A 15551-nucleotide genomic window follows, 5' to 3' on the forward strand; every position below is an offset into this window, starting at 1 on the left:
GATGTGGTGGCCTGCCTTAAATGCCAGAACTCAGGAAATGGAGAGAGAATCTCCAGAGTAATCCAGTTAGCTAGACTAGCTGTATTAGTCAGCACTGGGTTCAAGGCAGAGACTGATCAAGGAAGACTTACATCACCAAATTTACACCTCCACATGCACACGAACACAAACATACCACACCCAGAAAAATTAAATCTAATCTGCAAAAATTCCAACATGTTTGCACAGCCACTTACATCCTTTCTAATGGCATCTACTTCAGGCCCAGCAATTTGATCTTTTTCATAGGCAGGATCTAACCAAGGACATCAACCATTATAGGCACTATGCCACTGAGCATGTCCCTTGTCTATGAATTGCATCTTAAAAATTAGATAATCAATACTAATTTTTCCAAGTAGCAAACTATGATCTTAATAATGAAATGAGTCCAATATCACAAAATGAAAAACCCTAATAGGTCTAAAGTACCACGTAGATATTTTTCACATATTTTTTATTTTTACTCTGTGTGTGTGTGTGTGTGTGTGTGTGTGTGTGTGTGTGTGTGTGTGTGCATGTATACACAAAGGACAGGCTCCTATGCATCTGTGTTTGTGGAGGCAAAGTGTCTTCCTCAGTTGCTCTCCATTTTTTTTCAGGGTCTCACTGGACACTGAGCTCACTGACTCGATGAGGCTGGACAGACAGGGAGCTCTAGGGGAGGTGTGTGTTTTTGCCTCCCCAGCACGGAGATTACAGAGGCATGTCATCACACCTGATTTTCAAATGGTGCTAGGGATCCAAACTCTATATGCTTTCACATGCTTTACAGACTGAGTTATCTCCCCAGGTCCTTCTTCTCTAATTATATACAATTGTACAACTAGGGTAGAGGTATCTTATGCTTATAGTTTTAACAAATATAAAATGTGAAAAATAAATTTAAGTTAACAGAAAAATAAGATTCAGATTAATGGTGTTAGAATCAATGTAACATTTATATAGAAACAAATGTCCCCTCTTGGCCTTGAACTAATTGTGACAGTACTGGGTTTTTTCAGTTCTGCAGGTTATACCACCTGGACCACATGACCTGAGTTCAAATGAAACCTTTGTTAATGTGACAAGAGACAGAGACTTCCCAGAATTTTATTTCAAATGCCTCATTTGAGGGTATGAAATTCTTCTGCTTTTTTGTGAGCTATTAATATTATACCAATAGAACCATGAAAACACAAGCATATGCAGTCACTGAGATCAATTATATCCAGTACTCAGTTATAAGGTAGTGAGTCCCTTGGGGGGAGGTATGATTGCTTACGTTTTTTTCAAATGTCATCTGTCTAGTTAGGGTTTCTACTGCTGCGAAGAGACACCATGACTATTTATTGGGGAAGCTTACAGTTCAGAGGTTCAGTCCATTATCATCATGGTGGAACTTGGAAGCATGCAGGCAGACATGGTGCTGAAGAAGAAGCAGAGAAGTCTACATCTGGTCCTGCAGGCCACAGGAAGTGAATTGAGACATTGGGGGTATCTTGAGCTCACCCTCACAGTGACACACTTCCTCCAACAAAGCCATGCCTTCTAATGGTGACACTCCCAATGAGCCTACAGGGACCAGTTACATTCACACTACCATTCCATACAAATGGAAACATAACAACCTAAAGTCCATCTCAAAGAGCTGCAGATCCTAGATCACAGGCAGTGATTGAAGGAACCTAACAGATAGTCATGAGACAACAACTCAGCTGAAAACAGGCAGTTGAAAAGCAGGTGACGCCAGGAAACTGCAAAGGATTAGAGAAGGGAACACATCAGAATGTTCAAAACCCCTAGGTTACTCCCTGAGCTTGTGCTCACAGAGGTAAGCCAACATGGGAAGTGACAGTTGGGACAGTAGCTTGACTTGTTGGACATGCTCAATGATGGCATCGGTGAAACCCTTTGTTCTGAATGAAGTTGGAGATATGTAACTACACAGTCATGAGTGGGGACTGACCCAGATAAAAGGAGTAAGTGCCTGTTGAACTACTCCATACTAATGAGATGGCGGTCCTTATCAAGAAGTCAAAATGGGAAGCATACCCCCAAGATGGCACCATGGCTAAAGGTGCTGGCAGCAAGACTGTTGATCTGTGTTCAAACCCCAAGATGCACAGGGAGAAAATGGGCTCCCAGAAGTTGTTCTCTGGTCTCTTCAAGCACACTGTGGCACATGAGGTGCCCTGTACCTCCACACAGTTACAAAGATGCTCACAAAAATCATGAAAAAAGGCTGCTTTGTCCAGCTGTTTTGAATGTAGGATCACCTGGTACTCTGTTTCAGGTGGTCTGGCTTGATCAAACCACATTAGTCTGGAAGGAATCCACATCTTTTCATTTTCTGTGGAAACAAAAATAGAAATCCTTTTCCCCAGTAACTTGTCCTTGAACTTAAATTTTGGAGTCAAAGCATTTTTTTTTAAATTTAATTTATTATTTTCAAAACAGCTGGACAAAGCAGCCTTACAGACTACAGCCAGGATTTCTGAATCTTCTTCGAATCCCCCATGACAGTGCCCCTTACCAGCAGGAAGTAGTTTGGAAAGAACAATGCCCAAAATCCCAAATATTGTCTATAAATGTTTGTTTTCATTTAAATGGACTTTATTATATAAAATAAATTTTAAAAAATTAAAAAAATAAAAAAACATGAAAAAAGTAAACATAATTACTTTTAACTGGAAAGATAGATAGATAGATAGATAGATAGATAGATAGATAGATAGATAGATGCTGTGAGCCAGGCATGATGTCACATGCCTTTAATCTCAGGACTTGGTAGGCAGAGGCAGGCAAATCTCCAAGTCTGAGACCAGCCTGGTATATAGAGCAAGTTCCAGAACAGCCAGGGCTATCCAGAGAAACCCTGTCTCAAAAAACAAAAAGGAAGGGAGGGAGGGATGAGGGAGGGAGGAAGGCAGGAAGGCAGGAAGGGAGGAAGGAAAGAAGGGAGGGAGGGAGGAAACCAACAACAAAAAGGGATTTCTTTATTCCAGCACTCTAGAGGCAGAGGCAAATCTCTGTGAGTTTGAGGCCAGCCTGGTCTACATAGATAGTGAAGCCCATAGTAAACACATGTCCAGTTGGAAATACATTTTCCCAGCTCCCTTTGCCCCTGTGAATGACCATGTGACACAGTTATGCTGGTGACAGCTCTAGGAAGCCCACAGAGTGAGCCAACTGAGTCCAGTGTGGCAAGAGTAGGGGCCAGCAAGAAAACAGGTTCCCAGCGAGGTCATTAGAAGTGGGTTCACTCATGGAGGACCTGCTGCCCCTACTGATGAGCTCAGACTTTAGTCTAAAAGCATGGGATCTATTTGATGTGTGTTAAGCAGCCCCATGGGACAGTTTTATTTAATAAAGGTCACTGAATACTGTGTGTAGCAATGAGTTAGAAATATCAATGAGACAGAGTAGGGGGAGGGCTCAATTCTTTGAAATTGAACTTAGATCTTACAGGTTTGTCCTATGTTAGTGTTCTTGGTTGGTCTCCTTGCTGTGATAAAACACTGACCAAAAACAACTTTCCAAAGAAAGGGTTTGTTTCAGCTTACAGGTTGTAGTCCATCATGAAGGGAAGTCAAGGCAGGAGCTCAGGAGGGGGTGCTGCTTACTACTGACTTGTTCCCATGGTTTGCTCAGCCTGATTTCTTATACAACCCAAGGATGGTCCCACTGAAAGTGTTCTGCTGTTCCATATCAGTCGTAATGAGTAACACACACACAGAGAGAGAGAGAGAGAGAGAGAGAGAGAGAGAGAGAGAGAGAGATCTCCCAGCCCAATCTGATGGAGGCAATCCCTAGGTTCCCTCTTCCCAGGTGTCTCTAGAACTAACCAGCACAGAGAGTCACCAACATCGAAGCAGATGTTGGCTTGAAGACCTTTGTGGGTTATGCTCACTGAAACGAGTAACCATCCCAAGTCTACGTGGTATTACTCTGAAAATATTGGTGTCTACAACTGAGAAATGGGGGCACTGGCAGTACAGGAATAGGGCTCCACACATTTCTTTAGTGCTAAAAAAAAAAAAAAAAGCCTGGCTCTCGCTTCAGGATGTGGAACTGGTTGGCTGTCTTGCTTTCCATGAGAAGGAAAACAGCAAGCTTTTGGAATGACAGAGGCTAGGATTTAAATCTCAGCTTCACAAACCATACGACTTTGGCAATTGTTATGTCCTCTGCAGAAAGGAATCAAAAGAGACATGCCTTGTTGGGCTGCTGGGAGAGAGAGTGATGTGATGTAACTGTGTGAGGTCCCTGGAATGTAGCATCACGCAGTTCACCAAAGCTTTTTTTCCTTGATCAGCTCAATATTATTTCTTCTCTACTATTACTTACTTCAGTTTGTAATTTTTCATATTTTTTAAAAAAATCTTTGTAGGTGTGCATGCACATGCATCTTGTGTGTGTGACAATGCAGCACACAGTATGTGTGTGTGTGCGCGCGTGCTGCTTGCGCGCGCACATAGGTCAAAAAACAAGGTGTTAAAATTTCACTTTCCACCTTGTTTGAGACAGGGTCTCTTGTTCAACAAAAAGCAGGCTAGCTGACCCAGGAACCCAGGAGCTTCTGGTGCCCCCCCCACCTCCCATCTCAATGTAGGAATGCTAGGATTGCAAACATGTTATCCGGACTGGCTTATGTGGGCTCTGGAAATCTGAATTCATGCGCTCGCATGCTCATAGCAACTACTTTATTTGCTCTCCTCCCTCCACAGCCCCCCATACTCTGTAAACTTCTTGACTCAGTAGCATCTCCCTAAGGAGTCTCTGTAAAGAATTTCTCTCCGTGTTGGACCTCCACATACACCATCCCAGCTGGGTGTGAAGCATCCCTAGCGAGGCAATGCAGCCAGCTTCAAGCCTAGGGACAGAAAGGTGCCAGGACTTAGCTTTCAACATTGGGGCCCAGATTTGACTGTTTCACCTTGCCTTGCCTTCCAGCTCCATCCCACTCCCTGGTGAATGATGCTTGGAACAGGAGAATACCAACACAGACAACTGGGATTTTAGAAGAAAATAGGAAGAAACACTTTGGGCTTCTGTCACAAAGGAAGGAAAAAAATCTCCTCTCCTGCAGCCGCTGGCCAAGTTGCCTGACACTTTGGTGATGAGAAAAACAAGAAACAGAATAGACTCATCTGCTGCCTACAGTATGTTAAGATGCCAAAATTGGGGAAATGTTTCTTTTCGTTTTGCATATGTTCTCGTTTATCTCGCTGGCCTCTGTTTGAACCCCCTTCAACAGCAGAACTTTCCAAATATTAAAAGGTTTATCCACTGCCCCAAGTCATTACTGAGTTGTTGCTGCACTTTCTGCTTTGGCAACTAGAGGGCACTGCAGGTCTCTCTACCCTCCCTTAGACTTGCACACTCCTCTGGGACAAGGGCAGAAGGGAGGAGACACAATGAGAGAAAGACATAAGTTCCCTGCAGTCATGAACAGCCCTTTTGCATTGCTTACATCCTCCTACTTCATGTGGCTGCCTTAATACTCGGCCTCCAGCAGCCTCGACTTCCCTTGACTTACGTAGGGTACCATTTCCCTATTCCCAATTCCACAATTCTCTACCTGTCAGTCCCACCCTTTCATCTTACTCACAAACTCATTGGGCACCTCCCTAAATATCACAGAAGCAGCGTCCTGGACTCTTCTACCAGTCTGCCCAGTGTTGACCTGAGACTTCACGGTCCTGGTTGGACAAGGCTACTTAGTGTGCAATCACAGGGCCGGCCGCGCCGGCAGAACCTAATTCCTTAGCGAGTGGCCGCTGGAAAGCTTCCAAGCATCGCCAAGGGCAGGGAGGAGTCACTGAGGAGTAACCAGCAATGCCCAGTGCAGACCCAATGCATGGGTGTCCAAGGTGCCATCATGAGTCATAGAAGAAACAGGGGCAGCTGGTTTGGTGGGCAGGGCCAGGTGTGGAACTTGAGCCAGGGTAAGAGAAACTGCAATGACTTCATCTTATGATTGCAGCGAGTTTTATGATTTCCAAAATTAAATATATATGTGGCTTGTCTTACTTCACATAAAGAGGGGGGAGCATTAGGGTTTTCGTGCCTGTAACAGATGAGAAAACTCAATTGGTAAAAGGGTTTGGCAGCCTGCTTCCATCAACAGACATTAACAACAGAGCTAAGCTAGACTCCAGTCTGAGGTGAGCGGAGAACCCAAAGACGGAAGTTCTGAATAAAACCAGCCTTCAGCAAGAGGGAGGTCAAGTTACCTCCTCAGCTATATCATAAGCTTGTCTGTTTCTGCATTGTGTCTGGGCACTATGGAAAAGGGAGGGACAGAGAGAGAGAGAGAGAGAGAGAGAGAGAGAGAGAGAGAGAGAGAGAGAGAGAGAGAGAGAGAGAGAGAGAGAGAGAGAGAGAGAGAGAGACCGAGAGACCACGAAAAGCATATAGAAAGCAAAGGGTGGTAGGATCCTGAGGGCTTTTGACACCCTCCCACCACAGGCCAGTTAGGTCCCGCCTTTCACAAGAAAGAGGCTTGGTAGCCATTCTCTCCCCTCGCTCTCCAAGGACAGAGTCCTTGTCCCACCACTGTGGGAAGAGACAACTGCCCACAAAACAGAGAATTTTGCCCACAAGAAACCTCTCTTTGCAACTCAGACCATTTGGTAACCTCTCCAGTCTCTTGAATTATTCATTCATTCGTCCTCGGTTTTTTTTTTTTTTTTTTTCATTGAAAAATGGTCTCTCAAGAAATTTATGCTGGTCTTGAACGTGCCACCCTCTTGTCTTAGCTCCTCCATTTCTGGGATTACAGGCACACCACCACACCTGACCACCCCTACTTCAATTTTTAAGGATGGGAAGAGAAAGAAAAGATCAAATGTGGAAATGTCTTATCAACAACCTACAGTTTGCAATGAGAAATGGGTGTTTGTTTTGTTTTTAAATAAACTGTCCTCTTTTAAATAATTCTGTTCAAAAGTTAATGTTATTGTATCTATAGACCACACTAATTAGACTCAGAGAAGAGGTGTGGAAGAGGAGGTTCTGGAAGGAGCTGGGAGTTGTTATGTTCCAAATATACTATATACATGAAATTCTCAATGAAGAATAACAAAAATATACCAATTATTGCATAAGGTAAACCATTATATATTTTCTACTTCATATCCACCTTAGTAGATTTGTCCAATAATTTCTTTATTGGACCTTTGGGAATGCTTCCCCTCACCCCTGCAGTGCCTCCCCACAAAAGAACATTAAAAAAATATCAAACTAAAACAATCAAACAAACAAAAAGCCATCTCTGCTCCTCCATCCTCACTGGCTGAGAACTGTGTACCTTTGCCATGCTAAGACTGAAGGCATGTGTTATCACACCTGGCCACTTTTGTCCATTTTTAAGTACAACATACAAAATTTAAGAGAAGTTAACAAGTAGAGTCAAGCAGACACTCAGGAGGAAGACTGAAGATATGGCTTAAGCACCTTGTTTGTAGACGCCTTTAACTGAGCACTACTGCAGCAATGAGTAAACTCACACAAGATGGTGTATAAGATTTGACACCATTGACCTTTGAAATATTCTCTGGCTCTCTCTCTCTCTCTCTCTCTCTCTGTGTGTGTGTGTGTGTGTGTGTGTGTGTGTGTGTGTGTGTGTGTGTGTGTGTGCTGTGAAAAAGTCTTAAATCCCAGGCCCCAGGCCCCAGGCCCCAGGCCCCAGGCCCCAGGCCCCAGGCCCCAGGCCCCAGGCCCCAGGCCCATTGTTGATCTTGTGAAAATCCTCATCTAAAGAGAAGAACCTGGGGCTGTGCTTCATGGTTCTAGCCTACTAAACACCCCCTCCTCTTCAGACTTCATATGGGAAATTACTTGGAAAGATCTCATGAGAGGTGGCATGCACAAGCTCTTGTTTCAATAGCAAATCAGTGTGCACCCTGCTGTCCACCCATGGGCAGGAATGAAGGAGCATGGAAATAGCAGGGCATTGAGGTGCACAAGGGTGTGGTCAAGCTAGGATGATGAGTCAGCTCACCAGATTAGTTGGTTTAGTATGTTTGACTCGTCTTGAATTTACCTATTACCCAGGTCAAGTTGCCTTGTTCCAGGTTCCATTTTGGCAAAAATTAAATTTTAGCTTTCATATGTGTCACAACTGTTATGCGAAGTTGCTGAGGGAAGCTACCAGAAGACCATTTCACAGAACACCTAGAACTTCACTGAACTGTAAGCCATCACCAAGTGTCTTTGAGACACTTCCCAAAACTCCTTGTGGAAGTCTGGTTTTTGTGTACTAAGAACTTTCCTTTACTCTGAAGTTTAAAAGGCTAAGTAACTTGAGTAGAGTCCAGGTACATGCCATTAGAAGCATGAGTCATGGGGCTTGTTCATGGGTACCACACACACATCTTCCTGAAGAAATGTTTCATCTGAGCCAACAGCAAGTAATGTGACTATATTCTTATGTGAACTGGGTGTTGAGCCTTACGCTCCTGGGCAGCACAGGAAGCTTGTGTGTTCACCTCTACTCGTTCACAGTCATATGGCATTGGCTGTAAAGAAATAAGGTGGAATAGCATGTAGCCAGGAAGAAAGCCATCAGTGAGAAATACTTTTTGATGAATATCTTGGCAACAATAAAGAAGATGGGATGGATTATTGGCTAACCCAGAGCAAGGGGCCCAGCTTTGTAAAGCCTACAGTGTAGGTAGAACTATTTCTCTACCTCAGGAGAGTGTCAAAAGACTCTAGATTTGTAGAAGACAGAAAACAAGTCAGAAATAATAGGATGAGGAGCAGTGCTCAGTGTAATTAATTAATCAAGGGATACTTTATAAAATACCTGGTCCAGGTAGCCCCTCCCACTGCATTCCAATGCCCTTGCACCAAAGCAATTAGAGACTGTGGAATTTGACCTGCTAAACAAACTGCCTTCCTACTCCACACCCATAGTCCTAAAACACAGTCCCACCCACAGAGCTCCTGTCATCCCTCTCCAGGGAAGTTCAAACAGGTTCTAGCAGCAGGGGTGGGGGAGAAAAGGGATGGGCAGGGCACCCATGATAATACTCCAGATTGATGCTAAATACCTGAGGGAATCATCAGCCAAGTAGGGAGATAATAGAAAGGAGTCAAGGAAACTTTGGAGGTTAGTGAAACTGTCCTGTCTTGATTATAGTGGCCAGAATATGCCTGTATGTGCCTATCAAAAAATAAAATAAAATAAAAAATCGCCCATCTAAATGCCTTAGCAGGGCAAATCTTGTCCGTACATTCAGAAAACCCAAACTTCTTCATGAAGTGCAACCCATGAAAGGAAAGTTCACTGAGGTTGTCATCTGCCCTGTTATGCAGCGTCCAACAGGCTGTGTCAGAGAGCAGGGTATCCAACACAAAGACTGACTCCACCCCAGCAGAGACAGCAGGCTAAGCTGGCTGACTCACAGCCAGGAATAGTCCTGACATAGGCCTTGGACACACCGGGCTGGGCGTCCAATAAGAACGTGGTTGTAGTTAATTCTGAACACAATGGATATGTGTACGTGAGGAGGTACCAGCATCTCCTTGGCAGGACATTCAGAGATATCATACATCAGCCTAAAGTCTCTAAATAGATGCTTATTAAATGTGAACTAAATGGCACAAAAACAAAGTACAACAAAACAGTCATTTTTTATTTTATTTAATTTAATTTTTATAACAAAGTCCAATTAAATGAAAACAAACATTTATACACAATATTTGGGAATTTGGGTGTCGTTCTTTCCAAACTACTTCCTGCTGGTAAGGGGCGCTGTCATGGGGGATTCGAAGAAGATTCAGATATCCTGGCTGTAGTCTGTAGGGCTGTTTTGTCCAGCTGTTTTGAATGTAGGATCAGCTTGTACTCTGTTTCAGGCGGTCTGGCGTGATCAAACCACATTAGTAACAGTCATTATTTTTAAAAAGGAACAACCTGAAGACAAGAAAGTTACTAGCGATAGAAAGGGTAGTTTCTTAAAAAAAAAAAAACAGAAATCAAAACAAAGAAAATCAAGCAAAAGGAAACAAAAATATGTGAAGGAAAAACTAAAATCAAAGAGAATCTCTACAGTCCTAGATCCACCTAATGTAAGCATTGAAGGGGACTTGGGGGGGAAATGCACAGTTATTTACAGCTGAGTATGATGACACACACTGGAGTTCCAGCCCTTGGAAGGCTGAAGCAGGGGGAATCTTGAGTTCAAGTCCAACATGAGTTACATGGTGACAGCTTGTCTCAGAAAAAGTGTGTGTTGGGGTAGGAAGGGGTGCCTCATAGTAATGGCTGCCTGATGGCCTGAGTTCAATCCCCAGAGCCCACAGGGTGGAAAAGAATCAACCCTACAAGTTTTCCTCTGACCTCCACACAGGTACCATGGCTCAAGAGCCATCTCCTCAAACACATTCTTTTCTTTTCTTTTCTTTTTAATGTTTTGGGGCTGGAGAGATGACTTGCCAGTACCTGTACACTGCTCTTGGAGAGAATCCAAGTTCTATTCCTAGTACCCACATCAGGCATCTCTCAACCACCTGTAACTCTAGATCCAGGGGAGCCAACAACTTCTTCTGGCCTCCCAGGGCACTGTACTCACAAATACATACTCACATAGAGACACATAAATCTACTCAATTTTAAATATATCTTTTTTTGAGAGTACTGAAGCATGTAATATGCATTCATGAAATCAATGAAAATGCATGTGAAATATTATCCACCCATAATCATGAATGGAGTACTGGCACATACTACAGCATGGAGCAGTGTGGAGGAACCGGGCAGGAAGCCACATGTTCAATGACTGTTTCCGTGAAGTGTGCTGGGCAGAAGTGTGAGTCACATCCGAAGTGTGTCATCGTGGGATTTCATAACCTACTCAGAATGGCATGAAATGTAAAACTTAGGAATTGCTTTTGGGGGAAATTTTCACTTTGTATTTATTTTTTTGGAAGTTTTCACTATAATTTTTCACAGCACAGTTGACTGTGGTTAACTGAGGCCATAGAAAGACAAACAGTTGATGAAAGAAGCCATTAGAATAATAGCTTTAAGAAAACTCTTCAACAAATGCTACCAGTAAGAAAGTGATGGTCTTGGTGATGTTACACTCCACTCTCAACAAAAACACAACAGGAAAAACTGGTGGCTTGATGGTGTCAATGAGATCCTAAGCTCTTTCCATCTCTGTTTGCTGGGCAAACACTAGCTGTGGTCTCCCTCCGTGGCTAACACACCTGCTGGTTCCAGGTGCCAGATTTTACACTACCATATCCAAGGTCAGGAAAGAAATTAGCACACAGCAAAAGGAGTAATTCCCACATGGTGATCTCCTTTAACTTCTTTTTCAGAGCCCATTGTTCCCTCTCCAACCCTCCCTCCCTACCCCTATACTGCTTGGGCCAGAGCTGTTACTTTTTTCCTTCTAAGCCAATCACAGGCAAGAGAATTTAGTTTACCATTACTGTCAGCCAATCACAGTTAAACAGCTGGGACTGAGCACAGTTCTCTTTGGCAAGGAAGAAGGAACAGACTTTTGGGTAGTTTCGCCAGGCTGACTCACTGACCAATTAACAGCCAACCCTATCCCTGTGAGGAGACCACAGTGAGCCTGTCTATCAGACTCACACAGCCCAGACTCTCTCATGCAGAAAGGCTATCTAGCCTTGAGTCTACTGTCCCGTGTTCATTTAATGTGTATTAATCTTCCGAGATAAAATCGTTAGTCATGTGTTGGCATCTACAAATTAACACTGGCTTCTGGGGAGAAACCGGAGGGGGGCTAAAAATCGTTCCACTGCATTTTTCAAAGGTCCAACATCAAAAATTTATCAAGTGTAAAAATCCAGTCTGTTTGATACTGTTAGAATGATTAATATTATAAATAGCTACTGGAAACAAGGCACATCTGATATCTGAAGAATTAAAAGGGGATCCAAGCGTTTTCCTGTCTAGACTAAGGAAAGTTAGTTCTTAGATGGGCATTTCCCCTCTTCTTATTTGATTCAGAGCTTGATTCAAAGGCTTCCTGGGCATTCTATTTATCAGAGAGGTACTGCTTGCTTCTCAGCCGCTTCATCCGGACTGATTTACTAACATGCGCCATAGACAATCTGTGAAATCTCTACAGCTCAAGCCCACTGCGCCTCGTTAATTCGCACCTCCTTTAGGTGAAGGACTTAATGCGTAGATGGGCTCTGACATACGAGGGCTGCTCACCAGCTCACTGTCAGAGCAGGTCTGAATAATTAGCACAACATCTCCTCTTCTGAGATATTAATACCTTACATCATAAATGTCAAGCGTAGCACAAAGATGCAACTAGCAAACCTCGGAAGGGAAGGGCATCTGTAAATCACAGCGGTACATTCTGCTTTCCTTCCATTTTACTACCAGGAAATAAACCCAGGCTGGGGAAGACTTTACAAATCTTGTCCTCCTCTGATTTATTACTTAGCATCGTGCCTTTTCTGAAGTTGTACCCTGAAGGGAAGGCTGGAGGTTGGGATGGGGGTTCTCAGCTGCTGGGATAGGGAAGAGTGATGCTTTGAGGGAAGCAGAGGGGTCAATGGAAAACAAAACCTCTTATCACCTCTCTCCAAAAGTGTGGTCCCTTTATTTATGGACCTGTGCTCTGTGCCTTTGGGACACAGAGGCTAGGCAGTTGTACAATACCACTCCATGTGAGAGGTGTTTTCTCTAAAACATCCTAGCCTTGACTACCCAAAGGAAAAAAGAATGATCACTTTTATGGCTAGAGAAGAAGTATGAGCATGAATGTTATAGTGTAACGTTCATAAACTGACATCTATGAGCTTTGCTGGAATCCTTAGGCCTTAAAAAGACATCCTATTCAGATCAGCTGGACCCAGCAGTTTGTACGACATCTGTCTCCAACTCCAGCAATGAGTATGACCCCCCCCCATTGCAGTCATGGGGTCTCGGTTCTAGGTGTGGAATCCCTACTTACTGGGGAAAAAAGAAGAAAAAGGGGGAAAAAAAAAGCCAAGCAGCCAAGCTTTTCTATCCTTAGAGAGCCCTACTTATAAGAAGCTTCCCAAGATCCTGGACTGAAGTCTGTCTTTCTGCAACTTCAGCCACTTCATCCCATTTCTCCCCCTGGGACCACGAGGGATAATTCTTACTCCCTTTTCCTTCTGGAAGTCTTTCAAGCATTTGAGAGTTGTATCTGAAGCTGCTGTATATGAAGCTGATTGATCCCAGGAGCATCAGCTTCGGGCCCTCCTCAGAGCAAAACAGTATTTCTGGCCCTCTTAAAGAGAGTTCATACAGACACAAGTAAAACGCAGCCCGGATAGCAGTGCTTACCATTGCTTGATCTCGTATATCCATCGTTGTACTTTACTCTTACTCAGGTGCTATGGAGGAGCTGGGAAGCTGCTCAGTGGTGCAGTGCACTTGCTGCTCTTTCAGAGGACCCAAGTTCAGTTCCCAGCACCTACATTGTGACACTCACAACCACCTGGAACTCGGTTCCAGGGGACCCAACAAACTCTTGTAGCCTCAATGGGCTTGTGTTGGCACACACACACACACACACACACACACACACACACACACACACACACACACTTAATTAACAAACTACTGCACTATAACATTATTATACTCACAACTTAAGGATGAAGAATTTGAAACTCAAAGACATAAACCGGAACCTTCTGTTCCTGTGGCTCAAATGATGCAGGGCCAGGACTGGTCAAAGCCAGAGCTTTTAGCCCCTGTGTCATTCTGCATCTGAATCTAGAACAATCATTTCTTCATTTTTTATGAAAATAAAGGCCAAATTTGCTCTGGTATTGGCTCTCAAAGTTCCTTCTCAAATTTTTATCATCAGTTCAAACTTCTCTTTGATTCCTAGATTCTTATACCCAATTGGCTACCAGAATCAACCACATAGACAATCTCAATTTCAACAAATCTAAAAATGAACACATCTATTCCTTCCCAAACATATACCCAAACACAAAATGGCTCATTTCTACTCAACTGTCCCTTTGAACCTTTGCCTACACTCATATTCAAATGTGGGTTTGCCATCCCACAAAAACAATATCCAAGCTTCAAATGAAATACAAAACCTTCCAACATCCACCACTCCCTCCCTCTCCAAGTTTAGCCTCACTGTTTACCCCACACCCTCTCCACCACAATTTAAATAAACCTACTCCTGTTCCTGCAGTGGTTTAGTTGGTGTTACCTGAAGAGCTGTACATATGCTCCCTCTTCCTGGAAAATTCTTTCCTCTCCCCAAGGCTGGGTGAGCTAACTCATATCCACCCTCTGAATTTCAGCCTCTGTCAGCTTCCTGAGGTAAGCTTCCCTAATTGTGAACGTGACACATTGCTGTGGACACTAATTTATTTTTACCATTGTCTGTGTCATCCTTTATTGTAACATCCTAATTATTTCCATAAAGCAAAGACTTATTTCTTGCCCATCTGTAAGTCTCCAGCGTTTGAAACTATATGTTGAACAAATGAATGGAAGAAAGAGAACAATGGCAGTTAAATCCTGGTAGTGACAGTACCTGACCTCTGTGAGGCCAGCACAGGTTAGCCATTTGTCCGCCATGAACCTTCCTGCCACCGGGTCCTGTCCATCACTTCAGATTGTTGGGATGCTCTTAGACCCTAATCCTCCCACACATTCTTTAGCCCATGAGCTACCACTGTCAACTGAGTGTTATCTAAATACTTGACTAGCATACTTCTTATATCTTCATTAGACAAAGACAGAGCTGAGTGACCCCATTAGATACCGTGTCCCACTAATCGGTACCAATTGGATATGCTAATTCAATCACGTTTAAAAATGTTACACCCCCCACACACACACACAGCTTCAAGACTATCACAGGCAAGTTAGTCAAGAGTCTTGATCAAAGTCAAAGAAAGATGAGATCAGGCACGTTCAAGGTGGTATGGCTATAACCCAGATACATGGAGGAGGGCCTAGGTATCTCCCCCAAATGATCTGACAGACTTTGATGATCCCCCATGGAAGGCCTCACTCTTCCTGGAGAGTGGATGGGGAGTGTGATGGAGGGTCATTGAGCACCATGGGAGAATGGGAGGGAGAAAGAACTGTGTTGATATATAAAATAAGATTGTTTCTAAATTAAATAAATAATTTTAAAAAAAATTCAAAGAAAGATTACTTTCATTCTCCATGCTCATGATTCCCAACCTTTCTTGTGTACCACACTTAGACATAATGTCTGTATAAGCATCATTAGGTACAGTTAAGGCTTTGTAAAACTCCCAGAAGCACATTTACAACTCTGTGGGTTTTTGTTGTTGTTGTTTTGTTTTGTGTTTTGGGGGGTTTTGTTTTTTGATCACTAAAGAAATGACCATGGAGGGCAAGCGGACAACAGACAAAGAGCTACCTGGCTGACGCTCATACCTGGAAACAGGACACCATGAGGTCATTCCCACCTCCACAGCAGGTACAGACTGCTTACTTGCACAATCAGTCTTACTCTTCCTTCCAGGAAGAATCCAGCATCCCAGTCCCCCCC

Source organism: Phodopus roborovskii, unplaced genomic scaffold, assembly GCF_943737965.1.
Source record: "Phodopus roborovskii unplaced genomic scaffold, PHOROB, whole genome shotgun sequence".
In the NCBI taxonomy this organism is placed as follows: Eukaryota; Metazoa; Chordata; class Mammalia; order Rodentia; family Cricetidae; genus Phodopus; species Phodopus roborovskii.